The 18,711-nt window shown below is 44.8% G+C and overlaps 10 non-coding genes and 1 pseudogene across 10 annotated transcripts; all 11 read left to right on the forward strand.

Moving 5' to 3' along the window:
* On the forward strand, positions 1-188 carry LOC141246875 (U2 spliceosomal RNA). Its single transcript, XR_012310421.1, has one exon. It is a non-coding gene; the product is annotated as a U2 spliceosomal RNA (small nuclear RNA).
* A 1,121-nt stretch (positions 189-1,309) lies between these two features.
* Positions 1,310-1,500, forward strand: LOC141246846 (U2 spliceosomal RNA). The gene has a single exon (XR_012310395.1). It is a non-coding gene; the product is annotated as a U2 spliceosomal RNA (small nuclear RNA).
* A 1,121-nt stretch (positions 1,501-2,621) lies between these two features.
* LOC141246888 (U2 spliceosomal RNA) lies at positions 2,622-2,713 on the forward strand (annotated as a pseudogene).
* A 794-nt stretch (positions 2,714-3,507) lies between these two features.
* LOC141246881 (U2 spliceosomal RNA) lies at positions 3,508-3,690 on the forward strand. The gene has a single exon (XR_012310424.1). It is a non-coding gene; the product is annotated as a U2 spliceosomal RNA (small nuclear RNA).
* Positions 3,691-4,814: 1,124 nt separating this feature from the next.
* On the forward strand, positions 4,815-5,005 carry LOC141246868 (U2 spliceosomal RNA). Its single transcript, XR_012310415.1, has one exon. It is a non-coding gene; the product is annotated as a U2 spliceosomal RNA (small nuclear RNA).
* Positions 5,006-6,120: 1,115 nt separating this feature from the next.
* Positions 6,121-6,311, forward strand: LOC141246847 (U2 spliceosomal RNA). The gene has a single exon (XR_012310396.1). It is a non-coding gene; the product is annotated as a U2 spliceosomal RNA (small nuclear RNA).
* Positions 6,312-7,429: 1,118 nt separating this feature from the next.
* On the forward strand, positions 7,430-7,620 carry LOC141246849 (U2 spliceosomal RNA). The gene has a single exon (XR_012310398.1). It is a non-coding gene; the product is annotated as a U2 spliceosomal RNA (small nuclear RNA).
* Positions 7,621-8,741: 1,121 nt separating this feature from the next.
* On the forward strand, positions 8,742-8,932 carry LOC141246850 (U2 spliceosomal RNA). The gene has a single exon (XR_012310399.1). It is a non-coding gene; the product is annotated as a U2 spliceosomal RNA (small nuclear RNA).
* Positions 8,933-10,044: 1,112 nt separating this feature from the next.
* LOC141246851 (U2 spliceosomal RNA) lies at positions 10,045-10,235 on the forward strand. Its single transcript, XR_012310400.1, has one exon. It is a non-coding gene; the product is annotated as a U2 spliceosomal RNA (small nuclear RNA).
* A 1,124-nt stretch (positions 10,236-11,359) lies between these two features.
* LOC141246852 (U2 spliceosomal RNA) lies at positions 11,360-11,550 on the forward strand. Its single transcript, XR_012310401.1, has one exon. It is a non-coding gene; the product is annotated as a U2 spliceosomal RNA (small nuclear RNA).
* Positions 11,551-12,670: 1,120 nt separating this feature from the next.
* Positions 12,671-12,861, forward strand: LOC141246853 (U2 spliceosomal RNA). Its single transcript, XR_012310402.1, has one exon. It is a non-coding gene; the product is annotated as a U2 spliceosomal RNA (small nuclear RNA).
* The last annotated feature ends 5,850 nt before the right edge of the window (positions 12,862-18,711 follow it).

An 18,711-nucleotide genomic window follows, 5' to 3' on the forward strand; every position in this document is an offset into this window, starting at 1 on the left:
ATCCCTCTGCAGGGGATAGCCAAATTAAAAAAAAATCTGTTCTTATCAGTTTAATATCTGATACGTCCCCTATCTGGGGACCATATATTAAATGGATTTTTAGAACAGGGAGATGGAAAAAGAGCTTGCTCTGTCCACTCCACGCATTGACCTGGTATTGCAGTATCTCCAGGACCGGTGCACCCCTTCTTTAATGCAGTTTCTAAAATCAGAAAGAATTGAATTCAATGTTTTTTGTTCATTTTGCTTGTTTGTCGGATTTTGGGATGGACTCTTTGGCTTTGCTTTTCTTCTCCTCATTGGATTTTTCATGTTCAAAGTTGCAGAAGCCAGATTACAAGCTCATTTTGGTTCAACTTCAGCAACTGTGCATTGCATTGCCATGTAATGTAATGAAATGCTATCTTTCTAGCTCTCCCTTTTTACTTCCTTTTGGATAAACAGACATATTAGGCAAGCATTTTGGAGCTTTCACCTAAATAACTACAGGTGGTGAGATAAGCTGCACAATATAATTGACCTTTCAGTATCTTGTTGCACACACACCATCTATTTAGCAAATGCCCTTGTTATCAACAGCAGCCTTTTAAACTCACCTGAGCTAACAGGTATGTGCGCTGGTTACTCTGCTGCGCTTAAAATTTCTTTTTTGGTTTGCTACAATGCCTTTTCTGAAACGTTGTCTCCCTCTGCTGGAACACTGACTTCTTTCATTTAATGCCTGCAGACTATAAAAGAGAACCCAACCCAAAAAGTTTGGTTGATTAGTCTGTGGCATTCTGTTAAACTGTTGCTTATGGCGGTCTCTGTGAGCTTCTCAGCGACATTCAGCCAGCCAGGTATCCTGCCTGCAGTAGATGGAATGTGGCAATGGAACGCTGGCTGCGCGTGTCATAATAGGCTCTGAGCCTTTATATACCTGTGCACAGCAGCAGCCACCTTCAGTCTGCTGCTGGACAGCCAGCAGCAGCAGCAGCAGCAGCAGGAGAGGTATGTAATCAGCAGCCCTCCTGCTAAGGGTAGACAGCTGCTCGTTCCACCCCACCCCCCGCCTTAATTGGTTCTCCTCCCTTCCAACGGTGTTGAGGCGGGTGGGAACAGCAGGGGGTGAAGGTGCTGTGTTTAAAGAGGTGGAGTTATGCAGATCTAAAACGCGTGGATTGCAGCAGCAGCAAGCCGAAAAGTGCAGGCATGTAAGGGATCTAGAGGTTGACAACATGTCTTCTTAACGGGAGTCCAGGAGCTCACCTCCACAAATGGACTTTTCAGGATCCTTGGGTGGCTCCGCAGTTTGAAACCAATTCTGGTTATCGCTTCTCGGCCTTTTGGCTAAGATCAAGTGTAGTATCTGTTCTTATCAGTTTAATATCTGATACGTCCCCTATCTGGGGACCATATATTAAATGGATTTTTAGAACAGGGAGATGGAAAAAGAGCTTGCTCTGTCCACTCCACGCATTGACCTGGTATTGCAGTATCTCCAGGACCGGTGCACCCCTTCTTTAATGCAGTTTCTAAAATCAGAAAGAATTGAATTCAATGTTTTTTGTTCATTTTGCTTGTTTGTCGGATTTTGGGATGGACTCTTTGGCTTTGCTTTTCTTCTCCTCATTGGATTTTTCATGTTCAAAGTTGCAGAAGCCAGATTACAAGCTCATTTTGGTTCAACTTCAGCAACTGTGCATTGCATTGCCATGTAATGTAATGAAATGCTATCTTTCTAGCTCTCCCTTTTTACTTCCTTTTGGATAAACAGACATATTAGGCAAGCATTTTGGAGCTTTCACCTAAATAACTACAGGTGGTGAGATAAGCTGCACAATATAATTGACCTTTCAGTATATTGTTGCACACACACCATCTATTTAGCAAATGCCCTTGTTATCAACAGCAGCCTTTTAAACTCACCTGAGCTAACAGGTATGTGCGCTGGTTACTCTGCTGCGCTTAAAATTTCTTTTTTGGTTTGCTATAATGCCTTTTCTGAAACGTTGTCTCCCTCTGCTGGAACACTGACTTCTTTCATTTAATGCCTGCAGACTATAAAAGAGAACCCAACCCAAAAAGTTTGGTTGATTAGTCTGTGGCATTCTGTTAAACTGTTGCTTATGGCGGTCTCTGTGAGCTTCTCAGCGACATTCAGCCAGCCAGGTATCCTGCCTGCAGTAGATGGAATGTGGCAATGGAACGCTGGCTGCGCGTGTCATAATAGGCTCTGAGCCTTTATATACCTGTGCACAGCAGCAGCCACCTTCAGTCTGCTGCTGGACAGCCAGCAGCAGCAGCAGCAGCAGCAGGAGAGGTATGTAATCAGCAGCCCTCCTGCTAAGGGTAGACAGCTGCTCGTTCCACCCCACCCCCCGCCTTAATTGGTTCTCCTCCCTTCCAACGGTGTTGAGGCGGGTGGGAACAGCAGGGGGTGAAGGTGCTGTGTTTAAAGAGGTGGAGTTATGCAGATCTAAAACGCGTGGATTGCAGCAGCAGCAAGCCGAAAAGTGCAGGCATGTAAGGGATCTAGAGGTTGACAACATGTCTTCTTAACGGGAGTCCAGGAGCTCATCTCCACAAATGGACTTTTCAGGATCCTTGGGTGGCTCCGTAGTTTGAAACCAATTCTGGTTATCGCTTCTCGGCCTTTTGGCTAAGATCAAGTGTAGTATCTTTCGAAAAGGCGGTTTTGGATGTTGGCCGCCCTAGTAGATTGATACATTATGCACACTGGGGTTTAGGCGCTTGTTAGTACGCCAGGTGGCTAATATAGTCATCTGGTGGAAAGCATGGCCCCCCAGGATCGACGCCATTGGGCCGGGGAAGATCGAAAGCCCGAAGTGTGAAGTGCCCCAGGAGTGGTGACCCTGGGGTGCCTTAACTCACTGGGATTGGGAACCCCACTTGAGTTTATGGCACATTTGCACAAGCACTTTAAGTTTTCTTTCTTCGCACACACCCTTATTCCGGGCCTTCTGGCCTTAGGATGGGGAATTTTTCAATTCCCGGTCGAAGGTCCGGGCAGTATTATACTGTGAAACCTTCACTATTTATTTAATTTCTTTGTCACTGTGTGTCCACTTATTCACGTGTGTCACGTCCTACTAGGATTTTGTCGGGATGCGGTTCCCTTACGGGTTCCTCTCTTGGCAGGTCTAGGGGGGGAGTGTGTGGCCATCAGGTTCCGCTCCCCCCTGAACCCCCCTGGCTCTCCTCTTTCGGGAGGAGAGCGTTGTTGGCTCCCCTCTTCCGGGAGGGGAGCACAGTCTTTGGCTCCCAGTGCCTTGCTCGGGTGAGAACTCGGGCAGGTGCTGGGGGTAAGATTGGGTCGCCTCTGGCTCCGGCTGGAGGTGGCTATTTGTCCCTGTTCCTCGCTGTGGCCTTCTGGCTCGGAGGGACGGGGAATGGTTTGGGGGACCCTTCTCCTTTTGGAGAGGGTTTCAAGAAGACCAGCATCCTAGTGCACTTTTTTTGTGGCACTTGTCACTTTTTTAAGCGCACTCGGGTTTTGTACACGAATTCGGGCTTTCGATAAAAAAAAAAAAAAAATCTGTTCTTATCAGTTTAATATCTGATACGTCCCCTATCTGGGGACCATATATTAAATGGATTTTTAGAACAGGGAGATGGAAAAAGAGCTTGCTCTGTCCACTCCACGCATTGACCTGGTATTGCAGTATCTCCAGGACCGGTGCACCCCTTCTTTAATGCAGTTTCTAAAATCAGAAAGAATTGAATTCAATGTTTTTTGTTCATTTTGCTTGTTTGTCGGATTTTGGGATGGACTCTTTGGCTTTGCTTTTCTTCTCCTCATTGGATTTTTCATGTTCAAAGTTGCAGAAGCCAGATTACAAGCTCATTTTGGTTCAACTTCAGCAACTGTGCATTGCATTGCCATGTAATGTAATGAAATGCTATCTTTCTAGCTCTCCCTTTTTACTTCCTTTTGGATAAACAGACATATTAGGCAAGCATTTTGGAGCTTTCACCTAAATAACTACAGGTGGTGAGATAAGCTGCACAATATAATTGACCTTTCAGTATATTGTTGCACACACACCATCTATTTAGCAAATGCCCTTGTTATCAACAGCAGCCTTTTAAACTCACCTGAGCTAACAGGTATGTGCGCTGGTTACTCTGCTGCGCTTAAAATTTCTTTTTTGGTTTGCTACAATGCCTTTTCTGAAACGTTGTCTCCCTCTGCTGGAACACTGACTTCTTTCATTTAATGCCTGCAGACTATAAAAGAGAACCCAACCCAAAAAGTTTGGTTGATTAGTCTGTGGCATTCTGTTAAACTGTTGCTTATGGCGGTCTCTGTGAGCTTCTCAGCGACATTCAGCCAGCCAGGTATCCTGCCTGCAGTAGATGGAATGTGGCAATGGAACGCTGGCTGCGCATGTCATAATAGGCTCTGAGCCTTTATATACCTGTGCACAGCAGCAGCCACCTTCAGTCTGCTGCTGGACAGCCAGCAGCAGCAGCAGCAGCAGCAGCAGGAGAGGTATGTAATCAGCAGCCCTCCTGCTAAGGGTAGACAGCTGCTCGTTCCACCCCACCCCCCGCCTTAATTGGTTCTCCTCCCTTCCAACGGTGTTGAGGCGGGTGGGAACAGCAGGGGGTGAAGGTGCTGTGTTTAAAGAGGTGGAGTTATGCAGATCTAAAACGCGTGGATTGCAGCAGCAGCAAGCCGAAAAGTGCAGGCATGTAAGGGATCTAGAGGTTGACAACATGTCTTCTTAACGGGAGTCCAGGAGCTCATCTCCACAAATGGACTTTTCAGGATCCTTGGGTGGCTCCGTAGTTTGAAACCAATTCTGGTTATCGCTTCTCGGCCTTTTGGCTAAGATCAAGTGTAGTATCTGTTCTTATCAGTTTAATATCTGATACGTCCCCTATCTGGGGACCATATATTAAATGGATTTTTAGAACAGGGAGATGGAAAAAGAGCTTGCTCTGTCCACTCCACGCATTGACCTGGTATTGCAGTATCTCCAGGACCGGTACACCCCTTCTTTAATGCAGTTTCTAAAATCAGAAAGAATTGAATTCAATGTTTTTTGTTCATTTTGCTTGTTTGTCGGATTTTGGGATGGACTCTTTGGCTTTGCTTTTCTTCTCCTCATTGGATTTTTCATGTTCAAAGTTGCAGAAGCCAGATTACAAGCTCATTTTGGTTCAACTTCAGCAACTGTGCATTGCATTGCCATGTAATGTAATGAAATGCTATCATTCTAGCTCTCCCTTTTTACTTCCTTTTGGATAAACAGACATATTAGGCAAGCATTTTGGAGCTTTCACCTAAATAACTACAGGTGGTGAGATAAGCTGCACAATATAATTGACCTTTCAGTATATTGTTGCACACACACCATCTATTTAGCAAATGCCCTTGTTATCAACAGCAGCCTTTTAAACTCACCTGAGCTAACAGGTATGTGCGCTGGTTACTCTGCTGCGCTTAAAATGTCTTTTTTGGTTTGCTACAATGCCTTTTCTGAAACGTTGTCTCCCTCTGCTGGAACACTGACTTCTTTCATTTAATGCCTGCAGACTATAAAAGAGAACCCAACCCAAAAAGTTTGGTTGATTAGTCTGTGGCATTCTGTTAAACTGTTGCTTATGGCGGTCTCTGTGAGCTTCTCAGCGACATTCAGCCAGCCAGGTATCCTGCCTGCAGTAGATGGAATGTGGCAATGGAACGCTGGCTGCGCGTGTCATAATAGGCTCTGAGCCTTTATATACCTGTGCACAGCAGCAGCCACCTTCAGTCTGCTGCTGGACAGCCAGCAGCAGCAGCAGCAGGAGAGGTATGTAATCAGCAGCCCTCCTGCTAAGGGTAGACAGCTGCTCGTTCCACCCCACCCCCCGCCTTAATTGGTTCTCCTCCCTTCCAACGGTGTTGAGGCGGGTGGGAACAGCAGGGGGTGAAGGTGCTGTGTTTAAAGAGGTGGAGTTATGCAGATCTAAAACGCGTGGATTGCAGCAGCAGCAAGCCGAAAAGTGCAGGCATGTAAGGGATCTAGAGGTTGACAACATGTCTTCTTAACGGGAGTCCAGGAGCTCATCTCCACAAATGGACTTTTCAGGATCCTTGGGTGGCTCCGTAGTTTGAAACCAATTCTGGTTATCGCTTCTCGGCCTTTTGGCTAAGATCAAGTGTAGTATCTGTTCTTATCAGTTTAATATCTGATACGTCCCCTATCTGGGGACCATATATTAAATGGATTTTTAGAACAGGGAGATGGAAAAAGAGCTTGCTCTGTCCACTCCACGCATTGACCTGGTATTGCAGTATCTCCAGGACCGGTGCACCCCTTCTTTAATGCAGTTTCTAAAATCAGAAAGAATTGAATTCAATGTTTTTTGTTCATTTTGCTTGTTTGTCGGATTTTGGGATGGACTCTTTGGCTTTGCTTTTCTTCTCCTCATTGGATTTTTCATGTTCAAAGTTGCAGAAGCCAGATTACAAGCTCATTTTGGTTCAACTTCAGCAACTGTGCATTGCATTGCCATGTAATGTAATGAAATGCTATCTTTCTAGCTCTCCCTTTTTACTTCCTTTTGGATAAACAGACATATTAGGCAAGCATTTTGGAGCTTTCACCTAAATAACTACAGGTGGTGAGATAAGCTGCACAATATAATTGACCTTTCAGTATATTGTTGCACACACACCATCTATTTAGCAAATGCCCTTGTTATCAACAGCAGCCTTTTAAACTCACCTGAGCTAACAGGTATGTGCGCTGGTTACTCTGCTGCGCTTAAAATTTCTTTTTTGGTTTGCTACAATGCCTTTTCTGAAACGTTGTCTCACTCTGCTGGAACACTGACTTCTTTCATTTAATGCCTGCAGACTATAAAAGAGAACCCAACCCAAAAAGTTTGGTTGATTAGTCTGTGGCATTCTGTTAAACTGTTGCTTATGGCGGTCTCTGTGAGCTTCTCAGCGACATTCAGCCAGCCAGGTATCCTGCCTGCAGTAGATGGAATGTGGCAATGGAACGCTGGCTGCGCGTGTCATAATAGGCTCTGAGCCTTTATATACCTGTGCACAGCAGCAGCCACCTTCAGTCTGCTGCTGGACAGCCAGCAGCAGCAGCAGCAGCAGGAGAGGTATGTAATCAGCAGCCCTCCTGCTAAGGGTAGACAGCTGCTCGTTCCACCCCACCCCCCGCCTTAATTGGTTCTCCTCCCTTCCAACGGTGTTGAGGCGGGTGGGAACAGCAGGGGGTGAAGGTGCTGTGTTTAAAGAGGTGGAGTTATGCAGATCTAAAACGCGTGGATTGCAGCAGCAGCAAGCCGAAAAGTGCAGGCATGTAAGGGATCTAGAGGTTGACAACATGTCTTCTTAACGGGAGTCCAGGAGCTCATCTCCACAAATGGACTTTTCAGGATCCTTGGGTGGCTCCGTAGTTTGAAACCAATTCTGGTTATCGCTTCTCGGCCTTTTGGCTAAGATCAAGTGTAGTATCTGTTCTTATCAGTTTAATATCTGATACGTCCCCTATCTGGGGACCATATATTAAATGGATTTTTAGAACAGGGAGATGGAAAAAGAGCTTGCTCTGTCCACTCCACGCATTGACCTGGTATTGCAGTATCTCCAGGACCGGTGCACCCCTTCTTTAATGCAGTTTCTAAAATCAGAAAGAATTGAATTCAATGTTTTTTGTTCATTTTGCTTGTTTGTCGGATTTTGGGATGGACTCTTTGGCTTTGCTTTTCTTCTCCTCATTGGATTTTTCATGTTCAAAGTTGCAGAAGCCAGATTACAAGCTCATTTTGGTTCAACTTCAGCAACTGTGCATTGCATTGCCATGTAATGTAATGAAATGCTATCTTTCTAGCTCTCCCTTTTTACTTCCTTTTGGATAAACAGACATATTAGGCAAGCATTTTGGAGCTTTCACCTAAATAACTACAGGTGGTGAGATAAGCTGCACAATATAATTGACCTTTCAGTATATTGTTGCACACACACCATCTATTTAGCAAATGCCCTTGTTATCAACAGCAGCCTTTTAAACTCACCTGAGCTAACAGGTATGTGCGCTGGTTACTCTGCTGCGCTTAAAATTTCTTTTTTGGTTTGCTACAATGCCTTTTCTGAAACGTTGTCTCCCTCTGCTGGAACACTGACTTCTTTCATTTAATGCCTGCAGACTATAAAAGAGAACCCAACCCAAAAAGTTTGGTTGATTAGTCTGTGGCATTCTGTTAAACTGTTGCTTATGGCGGTCTCTGTGAGCTTCTCAGCGACATTCAGCCAGCCAGGTATCCTGCCTGCAGTAGATGGAATGTGGCAATGGAACGCTGGCTGCGCGTGTCATAATAGGCTCTGAGCCTTTATATACCTGTGCACAGCAGCAGCCACCTTCAGTCTGCTGCTGGACAGCCAGCAGCAGCAGCAGCAGCAGCAGGAGAGGTATGTAATCAGCAGCCCTCCTGCTAAGGGTAGACAGCTGCTCGTTCCACCCCACCCCCCGCCTTAATTGGTTCTCCTCCCTTCCAACGGTGTTGAGGCGGGTGGGAACAGCAGGGGGTGAAGGTGCTGTGTTTAAAGAGGTGGAGTTATGCAGATCTAAAACGCGTGGATTGCAGCAGCAGCAAGCCGAAAAGTGCAGGCATGTAAGGGATCTAGAGGTTGACAACATGTCTTCTTAACGGGAGTCCAGGAGCTCATCTCCACAAATGGACTTTTCAGGATCCTTGGGTGGCTCCGTAGTTTGAAACCAATTCTGGTTATCGCTTCTCGGCCTTTTGGCTAAGATCAAGTGTAGTATCTGTTCTTATCAGTTTAATATCTGATACGTCCCCTATCTGGGGACCATATATTAAATGGATTTTTAGAACAGGGAGATGGAAAAAGAGCTTGCTCTGTCCACTCCACGCATTGACCTGGTATTGCAGTATCTCCAGGACCGGTGCACCCCTTCTTTAATGCAGTTTCTAAAATCAGAAAGAATTGAATTCAATGTTTTTTGTTCATTTTGCTTGTTTGTCGGATTTTGGGATGGACTCTTTGGCTTTGCTTTTCTTCTCCTCATTGGATTTTTCATGTTCAAAGTTGCAGAAGCCAGATTACAAGCTCATTTTGGTTCAACTTCAGCAACTGTGCATTGCATTGCCATGTAATGTAATGAAATGCTATCTTTCTAGCTCTCCCTTTTTACTTCCTTTTGGATAAACAGACATATTAGGCAAGCATTTTGGAGCTTTCACCTAAATAACTACAGGTGGTGAGATAAGCTGCACAATATAATTGACCTTTCAGTATATTGTTGCACACACACCATCTATTTAGCAAATGCCCTTGTTATCAACAGCAGCCTTTTAAACTCACCTGAGCTAACAGGTATGTGCGCTGGTTACTCTGCTGCGCTTAAAATGTCTTTTTTGGTTTGCTACAATGCCTTTTCTGAAACGTTGTCTCCCTCTGCTGGAACACTGACTTCTTTCATTTAATGCCTGCAGACTATAAAAGAGAACCCAACCCAAAAAGTTTGGTTGATTAGTCTGTGGCATTCTGTTAAACTGTTGCTTATGGCGGTCTCTGTGAGCTTCTCAGCGACATTCAGCCAGCCAGGTATCCTGCCTGCAGTAGATGGAATGTGGCAATGGAACGCTGGCTGCGCGTGTCATAATAGGCTCTGAGCCTTTATATACCTGTGCACAGCAGCAGCCACCTTCAGTCTGCTGCTGGACAGCCAGCAGCAGCAGCAGGAGAGGTATGTAATCAGCAGCCCTCCTGCTAAGGGTAGACAGCTGCTCGTTCCACCCCACCCCCCGCCTTAATTGGTTCTCCTCCCTTCCAACGGTGTTGAGGCGGGTGGGAACAGCAGGGGGTGAAGGTGCTGTGTTTAAAGAGGTGGAGTTATGCAGATCTAAAACGCGTGGATTGCAGCAGCAGCAAGCCGAAAAGTGCAGGCATGTAAGGGATCTAGAGGTTGACAACATGTCTTCTTAACGGGAGTCCAGGAGCTCATCTCCACAAATGGACTTTTCAGGATCCTTGGGTGGCTCCGTAGTTTGAAACCAATTCTGGTTATCGCTTCTCGGCCTTTTGGCTAAGATCAAGTGTAGTATCTGTTCTTATCAGTTTAATATCTGATACGTCCCCTATCTGGGGACCATATATTAAATGGATTTTTAGAACAGGGAGATGGAAAAAGAGCTTGCTCTGTCCACTCCACGCATTGACCTGGTATTGCAGTATCTCCAGGACCGGTGCACCCCTTCTTTAATGCAGTTTCTAAAATCAGAAAGAATTGAATTCAATGTTTTTTGTTCATTTTGCTTGTTTGTCGGATTTTGGGATGGACTCTTTGGCTTTGCTTTTCTTCTCCTCATTGGATTTTTCATGTTCAAAGTTGCAGAAGCCAGATTACAAGCTCATTTTGGTTCAACTTCAGCAACTGTGCATTGCATTGCCATGTAATGTAATGAAATGCTATCTTTCTAGCTCTCCCTTTTTACTTCCTTTTGGATAAACAGACATATTAGGCAAGCATTTTGGAGCTTTCACCTAAATAACTACAGGTGGTGAGATAAGCTGCACAATATAATTGACCTTTCAGTATATTGTTGCACACACACCATCTATTTAGCAAATGCCCTTGTTATCAACGGCAGCCTTTTAAACTCACCTGAGCTAACAGGTATGTGCGCTGGTTACTCTGCTGCGCTTAAAATTTCTTTTTTGGTTTGCTACAATGCCTTTTCTGAAACGTTGTCTCCCTCTGCTGGAACACTGACTTCTTTCATTTAATGCCTGCAGACTATAAAAGAGAACCCAACCCAAAAAGTTTGGTTGATTAGTCTGTGGCATTCTGTTAAACTGTTGCTTATGGCGGTCTCGGTGAGCTTCTCAGCGACATTCAGCCAGCCAGGTATCCTGCCTGCAGTAGATGGAATGTGGCAATGGAACGCTGGCTGCGCATGTCATAATAGGCTCTGAGCCTTTATATACCTGTGCACAGCAGCAGCCACCTTCAGTCTGCTGCTGGACAGCCAGCAGCAGCAGCAGCAGCAGCAGCAGGAGAGGTATGTAATCAGCAGCCCTCCTGCTAAGGGTAGACAGCTGCTCGTTCCACCCCACCCCCCGCCTTAATTGGTTCTCCTCCCTTCCAACGGTGTTGAGGCGGGTGGGAACAGCAGGGGGTGAAGGTGCTGTGTTTAAAGAGGTGGAGTTATGCAGATCTAAAACGCGTGGATTGCAGCAGCAGCAAGCCGAAAAGTGCAGGCATGTAAGGGATCTAGAGGTTGACAACATGTCTTCTTAACGGGAGTCCAGGAGCTCATCTCCACAAATGGACTTTTCAGGATCCTTGGGTGGCTCCGTAGTTTGAAACCAATTCTGGTTATCGCTTCTCGGCCTTTTGGCTAAGATCAAGTGTAGTATCTGTTCTTATCAGTTTAATATCTGATACGTCCCCTATCTGGGGACCATATATTAAATGGATTTTTAGAACAGGGAGATGGAAAAAGAGCTTGCTCTGTCCACTCCACGCATTGACCTGGTATTGCAGTATCTCCAGGACCGGTGCACCCCTTCTTTAATGCAGTTTCTAAAATCAGAAAGAATTGAATTCAATGTTTTTTGTTCATTTTGCTTGTTTGTCGGATTTTGGGATGGACTCTTTGGCTTTGCTTTTCTTCTCCTCATTGGATTTTTCATGTTCAAAGTTGCAGAAGCCAGATTACAAGCTCATTTTGGTTCAACTTCAGCAACTGTGCATTGCATTGCCATGTAATGTAATGAAATGCTATCTTTCTAGCTCTCCCTTTTTACTTCCTTTTGGATAAACAGACATATTAGGCAAGCATTTTGGAGCTTTCACCTAAATAACTACAGGTGGTGAGATAAGCTGCACAATATAATTGACCTTTCAGTATATTGTTGCACACACACCATCTATTTAGAAAATGCCCTTGTTATCAACAGCAGCCTTTTAAACTCACCTGAGCTAACAGGTATGTGCGCTGGTTACTCTGCTGCGCTTAAAATTTCTTTTTTGGTTTGCTACAATGTCTTTTCTGAAACGTTGTCTCCCTCTGCTGGAACACTGACTTCTTTCATTTAATGCCTGCAGACTATAAAAGAGAACCCAACCCAAAAATTTGGTTGATTAGTCTGTGGCATTCTGTTAAACTGTTGCTTATGGCGGTCTCTGTGAGCTTCTCAGCGACATTCAGCCAGCCAGGTATCCTGCCTGCAGTAGATGGAATGTGGCAATGGAACGCTGGCTGCGCGTGTCATAATAGGCTCTGAGCCTTTATATACCTGTGCACAGCAGCAGCCACCTTCAGTCTGCTGCTGGACAGCCAGCAGCAGCAGCAGCAGCAGCAGGAGAGGTATGTAATCAGCAGCCCTCCTGCTAAGGGTAGACAGCTGCTCGTTCCACCCCACCCCCCGCCTTAATTGGTTCTCCTCCCTTCCAACGGTGTTGAGGCGGGTGGGAACAGCAGGGGGTGAAGGTGCTGTGTTTAAAGAGGTGGAGTTATGCAGATCTAAAACGCGTGGATTGCAGCAGCAGCAAGCCGAAAAGTGCAGGCATGTAAGGGATCTAGAGGTTGACAACATGTCTTCTTAACGGGAGTCCAGGAGCTCATCTCCACAAATGGACTTTTCAGGATCCTTGGGTGGCTCCGTAGTTTGAAACCAATTCTGGTTATCGCTTCTCGGCCTTTTGGCTAAGATCAAGTGTAGTATCTGTTCTTATCAGTTTAATATCTGATACGTCCCCTATCTGGGGACCATATATTAAATGGATTTTTAGAACAGGGAGATGGAAAAAGAGCTTGCTCTGTCCACTCCACGCATTGACCTGGTATTGCAGTATCTCCAGGACCGGTGCACCCCTTCTTTAATGCAGTTTCTAAAATCAGAAAGAATTGAATTCAATGTTTTTTGTTCATTTTGCTTGTTTGTCGGATTTTGGGATGGACTCTTTGGCTTTGCTTTTCTTCTCCTCATTGGATATTTCATGTTCAAAGTTGCAGAAGCCAGATTACAAGCTCCTTTTGGTTCAACTTCAGCAACTGTGCATTGCATTGCCATGTAATGTAATGAAATGCTATCTTTCTAGCTCTCCCTTTTTACTTCCTTTTGGATAAACAGACATATTAGGCAAGCATTTTGGAGCTTTCACCTAAATAACTACAGGTGGTGAGATAAGCTGCACAATATAATTGACCTTTCAGTATATTGTTGCACACACACCATCTATTTAGCAAATGCCCTTGTTATCAACAGCAGCCTTTTAAACTCACCTGAGCTAACAGGTATGTGCGCTGGTTACTCTACTGCGCTTAAAATTTCTTTTTTGGTTTGCTACAATGCCTTTTCTGAAACGTTGTCTCCCTCTGCTGGAACACTGACTTCTTTCATTTAATGCCTGCAGACTATAAAAGAGAACCCAACCCAAAAAGTTTGGTTGATTAGTCTGTGGCATTCTGTTAAACTGTTGCTTATGGCGGTCTCTGTGAGCTTCTCAGCGACATTCAGCCAGCCAGGTATCCTGCCTGCAGTAGATGGAATGTGGCAATGGAACGCTGGCTGCGCGTGTCATAATAGGCTCTGAGCCTTTATATACCTGTGCACAGCAGCAGCCACCTTCAGTCTGCTGCTGGACAGCCAGCAGCAGCAGCAGCAGCAGGAGAGGTATGTAATCAGCAGCCCTCCTGCTAAGGGTAGACAGCTGCTCGTTCCACCCCACCCCCCGCCTTAATTGGTTCTCCTCCCTTCCAACGGTGTTGAGGCGGGTGGGAACAGCAGGGGGTGAAGGTGCTGTGTTTAAAGAGGTGGAGTTATGCAGATCTAAAACGCGTGGATTGCAGCAGCAGCAAGCCGAAAAGTGCAGGCATGTAAGGGATCTAGAGGTTGACAACATGTCTTCTTAACGGGAGTCCAGGAGCTCATCTCCACAAATGGACTTTTCAGGATCCTTGGGTGGCTCCGTAGTTTGAAACCAATTCTGGTTATCGCTTCTCGGCCTTTTGGCTCAGATCAAGTGTCTGGACATCAGGTTCCTTGAGTGCTAGCCCTCGGCCTTCCAGCATCGCCACTCCGGTGGCTTAAGCTGGATGCTGCTATAGGGGGAGAGTGAGGAGGAAACGGGAAGGCGATTTCCGTGGCTGACTATGGGAGTCAAGCTGAAATTTGCTGGGACCGGGGACCCCCGGGTCAAGAATGGATTTCGCATTGAGATTTCCGAGGAGAAGAAGGGACATTTTTCCATGTCCTACCTGGTGAATGCCATCTTCTATGAAGCATTGAAGATTAAGAAGTCGGACATTCTTTGCCTGCAGGAATTTAGAAGTCATGGAAGGTATGTGCTGGTTCTTTCTACTATGGCTGCTTGCCAAAATCTTTATAGAACCTTGAAAGGCCATACTGAGAACTCCCTCCTAGATGGACTCACTTTTACTGTCCTCTATTCAAAGGGGGATGTTCCTGTTGTTGTGTTTATGCACAATCCCTTTATCCCCCAGGAGGACATTACTGTATTCTTGAGGAGGCATTGTACTTATGTGCATTTTTCCCACAAGATCTCGAATGAAGAAGGCTTGTGGACTGGCAAATACAAGTACTTTGTTCGTTTTGCTACAGACCCCGAGGGGCCAGGGGGCATACATTATCCTCCTATGAGTTTCTCTATTGGGAGAGACACTGGTTTCTTGTACTTTCCTGATGCTCCTTTTTTCTGCAGAAGATGTAACAAGTATGGTCATGTCCAGGAGTCCTGCAGGTATCCGCCAACCTGCAGGAGGTGTAACACGTCTGGTCATATGGCGAAAGACTGCAAAAACCAGGTAAAGTGTGATGCTTGTGGTGAGGAGGGGCATGTTCTTAGGCAGTGTCAAGCTAGAACCACTCCTAAGTCTTTTGCTCAAGTGGTCGCGGAGGGGCCTGCTGTTCCTTCGACTTCTACTAGGGTTCCACAAGGTCCCCTTCCGGATGTCGGGGAGGCAACTGCTCCCCAAGAGGAAGAGGATGGCACTCAGATGGACGACATATTTGAAGATGCCCAGCTTCAGCCTCCTGCGTCAGGAGGCTTTGACATGGTGATTCCAGAGGTGATGTCACCTTTCCCTCCCCAGTTTGGTGTCCGTGGTGAGGGGGAAATGGACTTGTCCAATTCTCCTGTCATATCTTGGTGCAATACTGCTTCAGAGGAGATCGGGGGCGGTGGCCAAGGGGACTTGTCTGCTGTCCGTTTCTCTGATGAGGAGGATCCTGATGTGGTCAAGAAGAAGCCAAGGACTGAGTGTTCATCCATTGCTGCCGTGTGTGATAGCCCGGTGGACTCTCGTGCTTACCCGTCAGATGTATTTTCTCCTGACATTGTTACATTTGGCATTCAGCCAGATGGTAATAGCTTTGCTTTGCTTGATGAAGGTTGAGTTGATGTTTTCTTTCTTTTTTTTTCAGGTTATGTGTGATCCCCTTTAGTTATGCCGCATCATTCTGGATGGGACATTGTGTCCCTTAATGTTAGGCAAATTAGATCTGTTACCCGAAGAACAACAGTTCTGGATTATCTAAAGGGTTTGAGTGTAGATGTCTATTGTCTACAAGAGTGTGGGATTACTGAATCTCCAGGGGATAAGGACTGGCCTTATGGCCAGTATGTTTGGTCGGGGTCCAGCTTTAACAAAAATGATGGTGTGGGGATTTTAGTTGGTAATAAGAATATTACTATTGATAGTTACACGGTTGTGGAGGTGGGTCGCTGCATTATTGTTTTTTTGAGTTATAGGGGGTGGAAGGTTAGAATGATTAATTTATATTGTCCTACTAAAAAAGAGGAGCGGCTTGCTCTTCTTGAGAAATTGAGTTTTTTTCTCCCTGGAAAAATTCCTACAGTTTTTGTTGGTGACTGTAATTGTGTCACAGAAGGTAATGTGGACATTACGGGAAAAAAGTTATCTCAACTTATTTCTGATTTTTCTTTCTTAGACGCTGCAATACTTGAGTATGGCATTCCACCACCGCCTACATATTATGCTGACCGTGGTAATATTTCATCGAGGATAGATAGGATGTTATTTTCCAAAAATATAGTTTGTTCAAGTTATGTTCAACATAAGGTACCTTTTTCTGATCATGAGTGTTTGCGTGGAGTTTTTAGTGCGAATGGGGACATGGTGTTTGGGGGTGGGGTTTGGAAATTGAATACGAGGTTGTTGGAGGATGAGGAGGTGATGAGTGAGTTGGAGAAAAGGTATGCAAGTTGGAGGTGGCGTAAGCGTGATTTTGGTAGTGTGCTTGAATGGTGGGATTGGGTGAAATTACAGTTAAAAACTTTCTTTAAAAAATGGGGCTACAAAAAAGCTGCCAGATATCGTAATAGATTTAATGACTTAAGTAGACGGATTGATTGGTTGCGTGGGTGTGTTAGGAAAGGAATGGATATGTCTGATCAGCTTGAGGTTGCTAAGAATGAGTTAAAATGTCTTCTGGATGAAAAAGGTAAAGAGATTATTTACCGTACCAAGTTAGAGCATTTGGAAAAGAATGAAAAGTGCACCAGGTACTTTTTTAAAAAAATGAATGGAAGGAAGTTGGATTTGAGTGAAGTGGTAGGTGAAGCTGGATCTAGTGTGGTTGGGAAGAATGTGTTGAATGAGGTGAATGGCTTCTATAGTAAGTTGTACGATGAGAAATGGATTGATCCTGGACTTGTGTCGCATGTATTGAGTGGTATGGAGAAGAGACTTGGTTCGGATGAATGTGATGCTTTGTGTGAGGATGTTATTTTGGATGAGGTGAGGAATGTTGTTATGAGTGCTAAAAAGAATAAGACGCCTGGGAAGGATGGGTTGCCTGTGGAGCTGTATGTGAAAGCTTGGGAGTTTTTGGGTAAGGACTTGACTGAGGTTTGTAGGTATATGTGGATGAATGGTGTTTTGTGTGACAGTATGAAAGAGGGTATAGTGGTTCTTGTGTTTAAGAAGGGTGAGAAAAAGCGTTTGGAGAACTGGAGACCCATATCATTGCTTAACGCTGATTATAAGGTCTACAGTAAATTGTTAGCAAATCGTATGCGTGAGGTGATTGGTAGGGTTGTGGAGGATGACCAAGTGTGTGCCGTGCCTGGTCGGAGTATAAGTGATAATTTGTTATTGTTAAGGGATATGCTTGGGGATTGTAAGACTAGAAAGCAGAAGTGTATGGTGTTAGCAATTGATTTCGAAAAGGCTTTTGATAGAGTTTCGCATGTGTTTCTGTTTAAAGTATTGGAGAGGATGGGTTTCCCTAGGGTTTTTCTGAATGGAGTTAAGTCTTTATATGATTATGTGTCAAGTGAGTTTTTAGTGAATGGATGGTTGTCTGACAAAGTGATGATTAGGTCTGGTGTAAGACAGGGGTGCCCTATGTCCCCTGTCTTGTTTGTATGTGTGATTGAGCCTTTGCTGTGTTTAGTGAGACGTGAGAAAATGATGAGAGGATTGTTAGTGCCTGGGAGTGGTGGTAAGCATGTGAAGGTGTTAGGTTACATGGATGATGTTGTGATGGTGAGTGAAAGTATGGCTTCAATGAGTAGGGTGAGGTTGCTTTTGGATTTTTTCTGTGGTGCATCAGGTTTTAGAGTTAACTGGACTAAGTGTAGTTTCAAATGCTTTGGAGATGACAGTATTCGTATGGAAGGTGTTAAGTATGAGGAGAGTGCAATTAAGGTTTTAGGGGTATTTTTCAATGATGATCTGAAAGGAAATGAGAGTTGGGACGAGTGTGGTATGCGTGTTGAGCGAAAATTGAATTTTTGGAGAATGAGAGATCTTTCTTTGCGGGGCAAAGTTCTAGTTATCAAAGCAGTGATCTTACCCATTCTGCTTTTTGTGGCCATAATTTTTCCATCCCCTTTTAGGAAAGTGAAGAGAGTTGAGAAAATGATTTTTTCCTTTTTCTGGTGCAGCAAGATGGAGAAGCTGAAGAGGGAAAGCCTTTATAAGGCCTGCCAGCATGGTGGTTTGGGATTTCCTAATGTTGAGGTTTTTTTAGGGCTCCATTATATTAAGACGATTGTGGTATTGTTGGGTAAAGGTAATAAGGGTGCATGTATGGCAAGTTATTCTGCAGGATGGATGTTGTATGGGTTAGGTTGGAGAAAGAGGGATGCGAGAGTGCCTGTGTCTTTTAAGTGTCCGGTGTGGTATGAGGTGATTGAGAAGTTTGTCAAGAAGTATGATTTGCTGAGTGTGCCGGTGGATGAGTTTAGAATGACTAAGAGGGTGTATAGGAAATTGTGTGCAAATGAGGTCGAGTCTAATATTGTTGGTTTGAGAGGGAATGAGGTTGCGGATGCTTGGAGAAAGTTGGGTATGTATGGGATGTCCAACAAACAGAAGGATGTAGTGTGGATGGCGTTTCACAATATTCTTCCAGTGAGAGACGTTCAAAAGAAGAGAGGTTTGATTAGGTCGGATGTTTGTCCAAGAGATGGATGTAATGGTTGTGAGACGGTTATGCATCTGATGTGGAATTGTGATTTTGCGCAAGACGTGTGGAAATGTGTAGGGGGGTTGTGTAGGAGTTTGGCAGGAGTGACTTTTGTGGATTGGCGTGTGGTTATGTTTGGTATTGGTGCAAGTGGACGTGTAAAGGAGAGAGTTTTGTGGTTAATTATGGCTTGTGTGTTAGAAAGTTTGTGGGATGTGAGGAATCTTTGTGTATTTAAAAGGAAATCAATTACAGTAAATGAATGTATT

This window comes from Phyllobates terribilis, unplaced genomic scaffold (genome assembly GCF_046119375.1).
Source record: "Phyllobates terribilis strain yellow unplaced genomic scaffold, ASM4611937v1 Scaffold_2641__1_contigs__length_116562, whole genome shotgun sequence".
NCBI lineage: Eukaryota > Metazoa > Chordata > Amphibia > Anura > Dendrobatidae > Phyllobates > Phyllobates terribilis.